The sequence below is a fragment of the Eleutherodactylus coqui genome, chromosome 5 (genome assembly GCF_035609145.1).
Source record: "Eleutherodactylus coqui strain aEleCoq1 chromosome 5, aEleCoq1.hap1, whole genome shotgun sequence".
In the NCBI taxonomy this organism is placed as follows: domain Eukaryota; kingdom Metazoa; phylum Chordata; class Amphibia; order Anura; family Eleutherodactylidae; genus Eleutherodactylus; species Eleutherodactylus coqui.
In genome coordinates, this window is record NC_089841.1 from 150,852,988 (window position 1) to 150,866,858 (window position 13,871).

The window sequence follows — 13,871 nt, forward strand, 5'->3', positions numbered from 1 at the left end:
ATCCGTTGCTGTGTCGTTCCCATCACTTTCTTGAATTGCCCAGATTTTCACAAATGAAAACCTTAGCGGAGCATAGGTCCCATACTAAAATGCTCGGGTCGCCCATTGACTTCAATGGGGTTCGTTACTCGAAACGAACCCTCGAGCATCGCGATAATTTCGTCCCGAGTAACGAGCACCCGAGCATTTTGGTGCTCGCTCATCTCTAATAATAATATCAATTCGCACCCAAAAAAAATCAACACAATATTGCTGAAATTCTATGCGGTCCTCTACCAATCCCCAGTATGTGATAGTGGCAATGGTTATAAATTTCTGGCATCTACACCACTGCCGCTACCCTCACCCTCCCAGAGAGATTTTTTAAATGATGGTATCTCAGAGGAAGAGGTTAACTGAGCTATCAATACTCTACACAATGGCAAAGCACCTGGCCGCAATGGGTATATCAGGGAATTTTATAAGTCCCTAATCAAGCTGATTTCTTCAAATTTGACCTGTTATTTCAATCATCTATACACTGGAGGAATCTCACAACAAGCTAATGTAGTGCACATTAGGGTACTCTTTAAACCAAACCAAAATCCGTAATCTCCCAGCTCCTTACGCCCAATATCTTTAATCAAGATTTCAAACTGTTTTCTAAGATCTTGACAGACGACTAATCTCCACAATGCTGTCTCTCATAGGACCATCGCAAGTAGATTTTAATAAAGGCCGTTCGGCTGTGGCGAACATTAGAAAGGCAATCCTGGATGCCACAAAGCACCATTCCCAGGTAGGTGAGAATCCCATCTTGGTATCTTTAGACGCTGACAAAGCCTTCGATGATGTACACTGGGACTGGTTAGGAATGATGCTTGATAAAATGAAGTTCCAAGGATCTTCTCGAATGTTCTTGTCTGGCCTTTATAGAAACCCTGTCACTAGGATAATTACCACAGATTTTTATAAAACCATTTTCTGCTCTTCAAACGTACCATACAGGGTTTTCCCCTGTCACCCCTATTGTTCGATTTTGCCTTGGAGTCCTTGGTGTGGCGTCTGGAAGGCTCTTCCTTATTCTGGTAGAACCCTGTAAAGTAAAATGAACTCTTTGCAGATGGTATTCTTATCTTTATGACAGACCCTAAAGTGCATGTGAAACCTCTGATACTGGGCATCAAGGCTTTCTAGGCCTTCTTAGGTCATCGTATTAACCCATCAAAAAGCGATCTCCTGAAAATTGGGAGGCCACACACAGTGGATTTTGGGAATTACCTTGGTTAGGAGAGGAGGGTATCCAAACACTATATAACCTATCTAGCCATAGAAATTGGTAAGGAACCAAGCTCTCTGTAGACACTGAGCTACCCCTCGCTAATTGACAAGAGACTACCGGAATTGAGCACATCTCCCCCCTATTTTTACTAGGCAAATGCTATCTCGTCAAGACAATGAGTGTTTCTAAGCTGCTGCTTGTATCTAATGCAGACTATCCCTATCTTGCTTAAGTATGTGGATGTTTCCCACTTCAATTTCGCTTTAGCCGAGTTTCTTTGGGTTGGGAAACACCCCCCGTATTTCTCTGCAGAGCAAATCGGACAGAGAGGTAAATTTCCCCAATATCTGGAGTTACTAGTAATTATTAGGAAATCATAGTACCAGTATTTCTGGTGGCGCAATGTGCCATACAGCTGTACTACATGGTACATCTATTAGGATCCCCACATATCACACACGCAGCTCTACTACAGGGTACATCCATTATGATCCCCACACATCACACACACAGCTCTACTACATCCATATTGATCCCCACACATTAGACACACAGCACATTACACACACAGCTCTGATACATGGTAAATCCATTATGATCCCCACACATCACACACACGGCTCTACTACATTCATCCTGATTCACAAACATCACACACACAACACATTACATACACAGCTCTACTACATCGATCCTGACCCCACACATTACACGCACAGCTCTACTACATCCACCCTAACCCCACAGATCACACACACAACGCATTACACACACAGCTCTACTACATGCTACACACAACTGTAGTACATCCATCTTGAATCCCACACATTACACACACAGCTCTACTGCATTGTACATTCATTATGATCCCACACATCACACACACAATTCTACTGCATCCATCTTGATTCCCACACATTACACAAACAGCACATAACACAAAGCTCTGTTACATTGTACATCCATTTACATCCATCCTGGCCCCACACATGACATACACAGCTCTGCTACATTGTACATCCATTTATATCCATCCTGACCCCACACATCTCACACACAGCACATGACACACACTTCTACTACATTGTACATCCATTTACATCCATCCTGCCCCTACACATCTCACAGAGCACATGGCACACCCAGCTCTGCTACATTGTACATCCATTTATATCCATCCTGACCCCACACATCTCACACACAGCACATGACACACACAGTTCTACTACACTGTACATCCATTTATATCCATCCTGACTCCATACATGACACACACAGCACATGACATACATAGCTCAGCTACATCCTGATTCACACACATCACACATACACAGCTCTGCTACTCCACACATCACCAGATTCCTGGATGTATATATTTATATTCTACAACATTTCTGCTCGATTCAACCCAAACAACCAATCACTGTGAATTAGCCAACCCAAACAACCAATTACTGTGAATCAGCCAACCCAAAAAACCAATAAGGTTGTGAATCGAGCAGAAGTGTTGTGGAATATAGATATATGCCTCCTGGATACAGTGATCACCCCTGGTCATGTGATTCCTGACTCCACTGACACAGGTGATCACATGACCGTGACATCATCACAGGTCCTAATAGTAGCTGCTGTCAGTTTATCCAGCATACAGTGCTTTCTACCAAACTGCACAATGGCTCCTCCCACAGCACTGATGTCACCGCAGGTCCTTCAGACCACCAGATCTCTGTGGTGACGGCAGGTCGGTGTCTTCTTTCAGGACCACTGAGTTGTGTCTGAGATAATAACGGCTTAGTTGTATTCTCATTGCGTTATTTTGGTCCTACCATTTTCATGAGCCGTAACTTTGTTGTTCTTCTGTCGGTCAGCCTCTATGTTTTATATATGTTGTAGGACCTTCAATGATGTCACCGGGGGGTGGAGTGGAGCGATGACGTCACCAGGGGTGGAGCATGAAAAGCACTCACATACTATCTGACAAGTGGTCGTTAGTAGTTTGATAACCTCTTGTGCTTAATGCGCCATTTTATATATTGGCTACAAGGTTCCAATATTTTCTCTAATAGGCCACTGGAGTCCAGTCTATCCCCCATGGAGCCTAACAGCGCGCCTTCATACCTGGCTGGCCCATTTAACCTCTGCAATTAAGCATTCCATTTTGTTAAGAGAGAAAATCATAACCTGGAGGGAGGTCAGGAAACCCTATGGTCTTCCCTTCCTGCTTTCCAAACACATACCCTTATTGGACCACCCAGAGTTCCCTAGGGGCCTGGTTGACAAAGTGTTTGAAGCACAGTGGAAGACAGGGATCACTTTGGCTAAACACTTTATGCACGATAAAGAACCCAAATTGCTCTTGGACAGTAATCTTTAAACAAAGTTTGGCTTGCTTGATTCTTAGTTTTTGCAAATCTTCCAGACTTTATCCTTTTGTAAGAGTAGACTAACCAACCTACGTAAAGAAGCAGGCATCACAGATTTTGACTCTCTGATTGGCTCCGCCAAAAGAATGTTTTTGTTGTCTTTCCTGCAAAAAGCAATTGGATCTAGGTTTCTGAAAATTGAGGCCTGTAGGGTCTTTTCCGGGTGGTAGAAACTTACTCAAGTGGTCGACAATCGGGAAAAGATCCTGCAGGGAAGGTATAAGGTTTGCGCTTATGTTATTAGCGAGGTATGGTGGGACTCCTTCTTTAAAATTATGCACCATACTATCTGTGGTTGTGATATACCTATCTGTCCTTCCTCAGTCGTATTGTAAGCTGCCCTAAATGCCCAGACTCACTGGAGGGTTCCCATGCCCATAAAAACTTAGACACTGATCTTATAAGCAATGCATGCCTTCCTCCGTCTCTGACCCTTCTAACTGACAGAGCCCCCCATTATTTATTCATATTCTGCTCCTGGTTGCCAAAAGAGTTCACTTATATAATTTGCTCTCTTAGTTGGTGCCTGGAATACCAGAGGTTGTTTCCCAGCTCAAATTTCTCTTGGGAATGAACCACGTTGAGGCTGAAAGACACAAGGAAAGAGCACTTGGAAATTCTTTAAAAAATGAAAAACCTTACTTATTACACATTTCTTTGACATAGAATCTGTGTCCTCTTTCACATACACTGCCTGGTACCTAATGGAGGACCTTAACCCCTTATGGACATGGCCTATTTTGGGCTTAAGGACGCAACGATTTTTGGCGGATTTTCATCTCCATATTTCAAAAGCCATAACTTTTTTAATTTTCTGTCGACAGGGCCACAGAAGGGCTTGTTTTTTGCATGGCGAACTGTAGTTTTTATTGGTGCCATTTTTCGGTACATAGACTATATTGCAAAACTTTTTTATGAAAGCAGGGAGAGAAAACGCATCAATTCTGCCATAGAGTTTTTGGGAGTTTTTTTATAGCATTAATTATGCAGCATACAGGACAGAATACATTTTTTCTGCGGGCCAGTACGATTACAACTATACCAAAATTCTAAGTTTTTTTTTAGGTTTTTCCACTTTTCTGCAATAAAACACCTTTTTTTGGAACTTTTTTTGTTTTCTAAATTGCTGCATTCAGAGTCCTATAACTTTTTTATTTTTCCATAGACGGAGGTCTGTGAGGGCTTATTTTTTGCAAATCGAGCTGTAGTTTTTATTGGTACCATTTTGGGGTATAAACGGCTTTTTTGATCACTTTTATTGCGTTTTTTTGGAGGCAAAATACAAAAAAATAGCATTTTGCCTCAGTTTTTTAGCATTTTTTACATTTTTTGCCCAGCAGGATAAAAAACATGTTCAACTTATTGTACGAGTCGTTACGGACACAACTATACCAAATATGTGGGATTTAATATTTTTTTAAAAAAAATTTATGCTAATATGAGAAAAAGCACAAAAAAGGGTTTCTTGTACATTTTTCTTTTTGGTACATTATTTTTATCTCTTTTTTAAACCATTTGTGTCCCTGTGGGAGATTTACATCATAGCACCGATGATCGCTATGGTAAGGCATTGCAGGACTTCTCTCCTGATCATAAGCATAGGCAATACAGGACGCCAGTATCTGGCATCCTGTTGCAATGGCAACCAGTTGGGCTCTCCGTGATAATATTGCGAGAGTCAGATGATGTCACAGAGGGAGTGCGCTCACTCTGTGAACCCTTCCCAGGGAAGAGTTAAGAGCGGGGTTTGCTGCTCCGATGCACCCCCGCTGTTGCAGCGGGAGGCCGGCTATCAGTAGCAGCCGGCTCCTGCTGCCGGATAGCGCGGGATTTCTTCTGATCGCGCTATCCACAGGACATAAGTGTACGCCCTGTTGCGGGAAGTACCCTACTGCCAGGGCTTAAACTTGCGCCCTGCAGCGGGAAGGGGTTAAAGGTACCTTGGGTAGCCTAAAACTTACTAACAATTGAAGCGCAAGACAACCTTTATCAGGATTGGTTTAGGTGGCGGTCCATGGCGGATGTTGTTGTGATATGTCAATGATATAATATGATCTATCCTCAGAATATAATGTATGACCTGGCTCCCCATAAAGGTGATTCTCTCACAGGACTCCACTCTCCTCAATTACTTATTCCTTTTCTTTCTCCCACCCATACTAGGTTTGAAGCATATTGTATCCAGTTTTGTTTGCCCGTGTGAAGATCGATCTTATGAAGATGTATGGGCATTAGAGATGAGCGACCGTACTCGCTAAGGCAAACTACTTGAGCGAGTAGCGCCTTACGCGAGTACTTGCCCGCTCGTCAAAAGATTCGGGTGCCAGTTGAGTTGCGGGAGTGAGCAGGGGGGAGCAGGGGGGGAGAGAGTGAGAGAGAAATCTCCCCCACATTCCTCCCCGCCGATCCCCGCCCCCCGCCAGCACCAGAATCTTTTCAGATGAGCGAGCAGGTACTCGCATAAGGCACTACTCGCTTGAGTAGTTTGCCTTAGCGAGTACGCTCGCTCATCTCTAATGGGCATTCTATTCTCTGTACACAAATGTACCCGTTGTTATTCCTTTTGTTTAGTTGTTAAAAAATTTCGAAAAAGGCTTTATGTAAACAGAAATTTGAAAAAAAATAAAAACAGAAGTATGGAATATATTACATTTTTGAGCTTTTTGAAGCTATCTGGTCAACATGGGAAACCTATTGGAACCATCAGAGCCATTGTATGTATAAGGTTGACTTCAGATGAGCATATTACAAGTGCATTTGTGTGTCCGTGATATGCCCATATGTCCCGGCCTGACCGTGGGTTTAAGGGACACGAAGCTCCGCAGAAGTCTCGCTCTTGCTTGAGGCTCTGTCCACGCTTATATAAAAGTCAACATTCTGCTTTAGTCATGACTGTGTTATAAGACTTGTTCTTCAATCCTGTACTTACTTACTGCCCTTTTCCCTCACCAAGGGTTGCGGCACTGGTTTAAATTGACTCTGGCGCGTGGGTGCTGAGAGCCTGGAGTCCAGTCTACTAAGTTGATCTCGACATGAGAGTCAACTTAGCACAGTGTAGTATGTCTCATTCTATACTTAACATACCAAAATATTAAGTTGTCTTATAGGGATGCATCCTGGAGAAATCTGGAGTCTCACCCTTAATGCATTATGAAAAATTACATGCATGAAATGGCCTTCTGGGATCGCAGTTGCCATCCGCTAACAGGATTTTTGCAGGATGACCTTTTTTGACTAGATCTGTTATGTTGATCAAGTTTTTGTGCTTATTTACTCTGCCTTATGACTGCACTGAATTTTTAAACACACGAAACGTGCATGTTCATTTTATCCATAACAATGCTGAAATGTTTTGTAATGCAACAAACATTAATTATAATATACCAGGTTCAGGTCACTAAAACCCACGGTGCTGAGACACGTCCGTGTTACAGATGCAGGAATGCACCCATAGTACGCTCATATGAAATCAACCGAAATGTACCATTGTGTCGAATTTGTTGGAAAGAAGAAAGCTGCTACAAAGCTGATTTTTTTCCCTCCTCCCATGTGTCCCTTGTCATAAATTAATTCTGTTGTAACCTCATTTTTCTTTTAAGTGTTTCATATTCATAAACAGTCTTAGTAAAAACCTATGATCGGACCTGTTTTGGGATTTAGCTATTATTATAATAGTCTAATTAGCTGTTTGTATTCATGTTATGTTTTTCTTATTATTTTTGAGGTACTATACAAAACACAGACACGTGATATTGCAATGTGAACATCTTTATTTGCACCACCACATTTTATTTGCATGTTATTATGGTATTTACTATGACTCAATAAAAATACAGCTATACAAAAACATGTTTTGCAATAGCAGTTATTCTCTAAATGTAATGTTCACACCAATTTAGTACCACAGTGGACAGCTCTACAAAGGACTAAAGGAAGTCTGTCAACTTGAACATGCTGTCCAAACTGCAGGCATCATGTTGCAAAGCAGGAGGAGCTATTTGATATATGGTTTATGGGGAAAGATTCAGTATAACTTGTATTCTATTCATTTAAGCCTTTGGTCATCCCAATCACAACCATTCATTCATTGAATGGCTGTGATTGAACGCATCCAGCGCTGGCACTGATTAGCTCAGCCGTCTGTCACTTAGCCAATCACAGCAATCTGCCAGTTTCACAAGGTCCTGATAGCGACGCTGAGGTCAGCAGCTTCACCTGCTAGGTGAGTATTGATTTTTCTTTATCAGCAGGCTTGGCTGCACCAAAATGCTGGCATAATGCATGCCAGCGCTGCTGAAACCAGGGGGAATCTGCAGTAAACGCAGCATTGAAAAGCGCTGCGTTTCTGCAAACACCTGTGTGAGGGAGGCCTTATACTGAATCTTTCCGCATAAACTGTATATCCATCTGCTCAGCTCCTTCTGCTCTATACCATGAGAGACAACTTCTTCAGAAAATGTAGCTCCTTGGTCTGCTTCCAGCAGTCCTGGGAAATAGTTAATTTTACAGGAGGGAGCCACGCCAGTCAGGTATTACCCCTGCATAAAAATGTAATATTAAATGATGAATTGTTGTCCATGCACGGACAATAGCGGCATACAATATGCACTGTGGCGGGTTTTTCTTTATTTAGTTACAATGCTTGCCACTCCCTTAGCCCCTTATGGTGGGTTTACACAGGATGACTGTCGGCTAAATGACATTCTATATGAAGGGCTGAGCAGGGAGCGTTTACATGCAGCGAGAAGTCAGTGATCCAACAACAATTTTTATGCTGGTTGAAAGTGAGCAATAATGAAAAGTAAACGAATAGTGAACAATGGTTTTGCATTTACACTTAGCGATTATCACGTATTTTCAAACTAATTTTGCGCGACAATCGTCCAGTGTAAATGGCTGTTTAAGGTTGCAGCGTGATTAGGTACTTGAGGGCGTAATGATTTTTTGATCTTCCATCAGCATAGCTGTGTGGGCTTGTCCATTGTGTGGTGAGCTGTAGCTTGGATCTATTTTGGGGTACATATAAGGCATTGTATAACTTTTTTGTTTTGGTGAGGGGCAGAGTAAAAACAACAATTCTGTCATTTTTTTACAACGTTCACTATACGGTATTAATTACATGAAAATCTTTATCTGTGGGTTGGTATGATTACAACAAAACCAAAATAATATATTTTTTAGGTGTTTCCACTTTTGCATAATAACAGTCTTTTAAGGAAAAAAAATTTGCATCTTTGCATTCAAAGATCCCGAATTTCTTTTTTTATTCAATGGTGGAGCTATGCGAGGGCTTGAGTTTGCATGACAAGCTGTAGTTTTTATTGATACCATGTCGGAGTATTTATGGCTTTTTTAATCACTTTTTTATGATTATTAGAAAATAAAATACAAATTTACTGAAAATTTGGAAAAATACACAATTTTCAAACTTTGACCTTCTATCTTACAAAGAGAAAAATTCAAACACCACAACATAGTTATTAATTAACATTTCCCATAGGCCTACTTTACATAGCAATAATTTTTTAAGTGTTATTTTATTTTTTGCAGACTCCACAAAGTATATAAATTTAGCAGTAATTTTTCGCATTTACTAGCAAATTTCAAAATCTGAATTTTTTTAAGGTCCAATGCAGTTCAGACATGGATTTTAAGAGCCTGTATATCAGAATCCCCCATGAATTGCCTCATTTTAAAATCTGTACCCTTCAAAGTATTTAAAATGGCATTTAGAACGTTTATTAACCCTTTAGATGTTTTACAGGAATTAAAGGAAATCAAAAATTAGAACAGTTCCATTTTTCTACAGATTTTCAATATAAAACCCTTTTTTTCTATAAAACAGCAGGAGTTAGCAAAGAAACAAAACTTGGAATGTATTACCCAGATTCCGCACTTTTTAGAAATGCCCCATATGTGGACGTAGCCTGTTGTATGGGCACATGGCAGGACTCAGAAGGATAGGAGTGCTTCTTGGCTTTTTGAATGCAGATTTTGCTGGAATAATTTTCAGACCCCATGTAGTGTTTACAGTGCCCCTGAGGTACCAGTGCATTTGAAACTCCCAACAACTGACCCCATTTTGGAAACTACACCCCTTAGGAAATTTTTAAGGGGTGTAGTGAGCGGTTTGAACCCACAGGTATTTGAGGAATTTTTTAAACAGTTTGAATTCCATACAAAAAAATCAAATTTTTCACTTTATGTTTAGCTTTAGGCCCAGATTTTTACTTTTTACCTTTGGCAGAAGGAAAAAACGTACCCCATGATGTGTTACCCAGTTGCTCTCGAGCACGTAAATGCCCCATATGTGGACGTAAACTGTTGCATGGGCACATGGCAGGGCTAAGAAGGAAAGGAGCGCTTCTTGGCTTTTTGAATGCAGATTTTGCTGGAATAATTTTCAGGCCCCATGTAGTGTTTGCAGTGCCCCTGAGGTACCAGTGCATTTGAAACCCCCAACAACTAAGCCCATTTTGGAAACTACATCCCTCGGGGAATTTTATAAGGGGTGTAGTGAGCAGTTTGATCCCACAGGTGTTTGAGGAATTTTTTTAACAATTTGAGTTGAGAACAGAAAATTCAAATTTTTCCAATAGTGTTTAGCTTTGGGCCCAGATTTTTATTTTTTACCAGGGGCAGAAGGAGATAAAGTACCATGATGTGTTACCCAACAGGAAAATGCCCCATATATGGATATAAACTTGTTAGGGCGCAGGGCTCAGAAGGGAATGACTTGCCATGTAGTTTATGTACAAGCTGTGCAAAGTACATCAGGGTAAAACGTCAGGGCAATAATAAAATTAAAATTTCAGGGACGTGTGGTAGATCTTAAAACAATTACTTATACACAGGCCGGGTTTTGTGGGGCACGTTTCACAGTGGTATATGGTGTCTTTTCTTATCCCCTGTTTATAGCAGACTCTGCACCTCTTTTGGGTCCTTTCCCTTTGTCACAGTGGAGGGAATTTCACTGGGAAAATGCTGCCCTGGTACAATCCTCGTGGCCTCGCTTCCAGAAGTACTGGGCCTCTTCCCCACCTCCTGGTCCCCAAATATTAGGTCCTTGATTACTTCTTCCTGAAATTCAAGGAATGTACCCCTATGGCCTGTACGGACAGTTTTTTTACCACACCTGTGTTTTCCACATGGCTTTATACGGCTCCAGCACCTTGTCTGATAGATCTACCCCTCCCGTGTACTTATTATAGTCAAGGACGTAGTCTGTTTTGGGGGGTCTCTGCACTGGTAACTCGTACTGGGCAGGGGGTACTGCTGTGAGCATGTATTGTGGTCAACATAAGGACATCCCTCTTGTGCTTATATTTGACTGACGCACAATATATTGTCGCTGCATTGGGCCCGGCTCTCACCCCTTCTGAGCAGTTGCCCAAGCAGCGTCTTAGGGAGGCTTGTCAGCTTTTTTCGAACAGTGCCACATGCCCCTGTTCCTCTGGAAGTGAGGCACTGAAACAGGGGGACACTGGTATTAAAGTTATCCAGGTACAGATGGTAACCCTGGTCTAATAGTGGGTGCATCAGTTCCCACACTATTTTTCCTGTTATTCCCAGCACGGGGGAGGGGGGGGGGCATTCTGGGGACTCAATTTTAGTGTCCTTCCCTTCATAAATGCGGAACTTATGGGTGTACCCCGATGTACTTTCGCACAGCTTGTACAATTTCACGCCATACGGTGCCCGCTTACTGGGCAGGTACTGATGGAATTTTAGCCTCCCTTTGAAGTGTACCAGGGACTCATCTACAGCTATATTTATCTCTGGGGTAAGCGTCTGGGCAAACTTGGAGTTAAAATGGTCTATTATGGGCTTGATTTTATACAACCGATCGTAATTGGGGTGATCGCTGGGGGGGGGGGGGCGGCACTGCTGGTTATCATTATAGTTCAGGAATTTTAAAATACTTTCAAAGCGCGTCCTCGACATCGCCATGTGGAACATTGGGGTATGGTACAAAATATTGGTACTCCAGTACGCCCTGATCGTTAGCTTCTTTATTGTACCCATAGTTAATATAGGCCCCCAAAACTTTTTTATTTCTAGTGCATCCACTGGAGTCCATCTGTTGGGTCTGGCATAGCTGGAATTGGGATTTTCTTCTATAAAATTCTGGGCATACAAATTAGTCTGGGTAACAATGTGGGCAATAAACTCTTCTGAAAAAAAAACTTGAAGAAGTCCTTGCCTTTGAGCCCTTTCGTATTAAATTGAATCCCTGGGTTCCCAATAAAGTCAGGAATCTGGGGTCTGAAATCTTCAGGGGTACTCCAGTGAGCATCAGATTCATTGGGGTCAGTTCATTGGGGTCAGTGGCGGTCCTTGGATGCCTTCTCGGGGTGCAGGGAGCTCAGACTCGCTTGATAATGATGATGATGAGTCAGAAAATGCCAGAAAAGTGGGGTCTTCACCACTATCTGAGTCTGATTCTGATGCAATGATTGCATACGCTTCCTCTGCAGTGAACCTCCTGCGGGCCTTAGTAATATAGAATTGGGCACACGGGGAAAAGGTTTTATTGGATAGGACACTGCGGGATGGAGTGACCACAGGACGGGGACAGAATGACAACGGAAACTTGTGTGGTGTATTTCACACTGAACAATACCGCACTGAGCATAGGCTGTTGTTTTTTTTTTTACACTGACAGACTAAACAGACAGACTAAACGCTAACTACACGCAACACACTAGACAGGCTAACGCCATGCTACACACTAGACGGACTAACTACACGCTACACTGACTAATGACGGGTGACAGGATAGGTAACAAAATGGGAAGAGCAGGAACTTTTTTTGATTTTTTTTTTTTTTTATACTGACAAATACACTGATACTACACGGACTAACTACATGTTACACACTAGACGGACTAACTACACGCTACACTGACTAATGACGGGTGACGGGGGTAGGTAATAAAATGGGAACAACAGGAACTTTTTTTGTTTTTTTTTACACGGACAAATACACTGACACTACGCGGACTAACTACACGCTACACTGACTAATGACGGGGTAGGTAATAAAATGGGAACAAGAACCTTTTTTGGTTTTTTGTATTTTTTTTTTTACACAGACGAATACACTGACACTACATGGACTAAATACACGCTACACACTAGACAGACTAACTACACGCTACACTGACTAATGACGGGTGACGGGATAGGTAACGAAATGGGAACAACCGGAACTTTTTTTTTTTACACCAAGGGATACACTGACACTACATGCTGCGCTACACTGCTGATCACACACTACAGAACACAGCTACAGTACACTTCTGATCACACACTACAGGTCACTCACTACACTACACTTCTGATTACTCACTACACTGCTTATCACACACTACACTACACTACACTTCTGATTATTCACTTCACTGCTGATCACTACACTACACTACACTTCTGATCACTCACTCACTACACTGCTGATCACACACTACACTACACTTCTGATTACTCACTACACTACACTACACTGCTGATCACTCCCTGCCTATTCTGACCTGCTACCTTTTGTGGCAACACACTATTCACTGAGCGCGGAAAATTTTGTTTTTTATTTTGCTAATAGCTATTCTGTATCCAATTTCTTTGGGATCACTCTCTTATGAGAGACCCCAACTATTTCCGCAGCTCTCCCCCTTGATTGGAGGATTGGAATTGTGTCGTTATCCACTATATGACGATCCTGAGGCGCTATCTGGTTATATCTTTATTCTACACTATAATCGCTCTTTATATTCACATACAACACAGTAGGTGCTGTCTACAAGCACCGGAAACACACTGAGGTGCTTCTGCACATGCGTCAGCATATTTCCTTTGGCGCACATGCGCAGAAGACGGCCCAGGGTCCTCTTTGGACCAGATCGTCGCAAGTCATCGTGAAGCACAGGGGTATTTTCAGCGCCCCCCATGGATGCAATTCGTGAAGGGAGCAGAAACTCTTATTTACTTTAATGCGATCTGCACTATCCATCTGATAGCGCCGCTCGCATGACCCAGGTGGGGTTCCTGCGGCCCCCCATGACAGTTCCAGGTTGTCAGCTACCTCCGGGAGCCGACAGCATGGAGCAGTAACGTCTTCAGCTCACATGGCTTTAATTCTCAGAGGAAGCATGTTTTTACGTCCCTGAGGATTAAAGCCTACTTAGCTA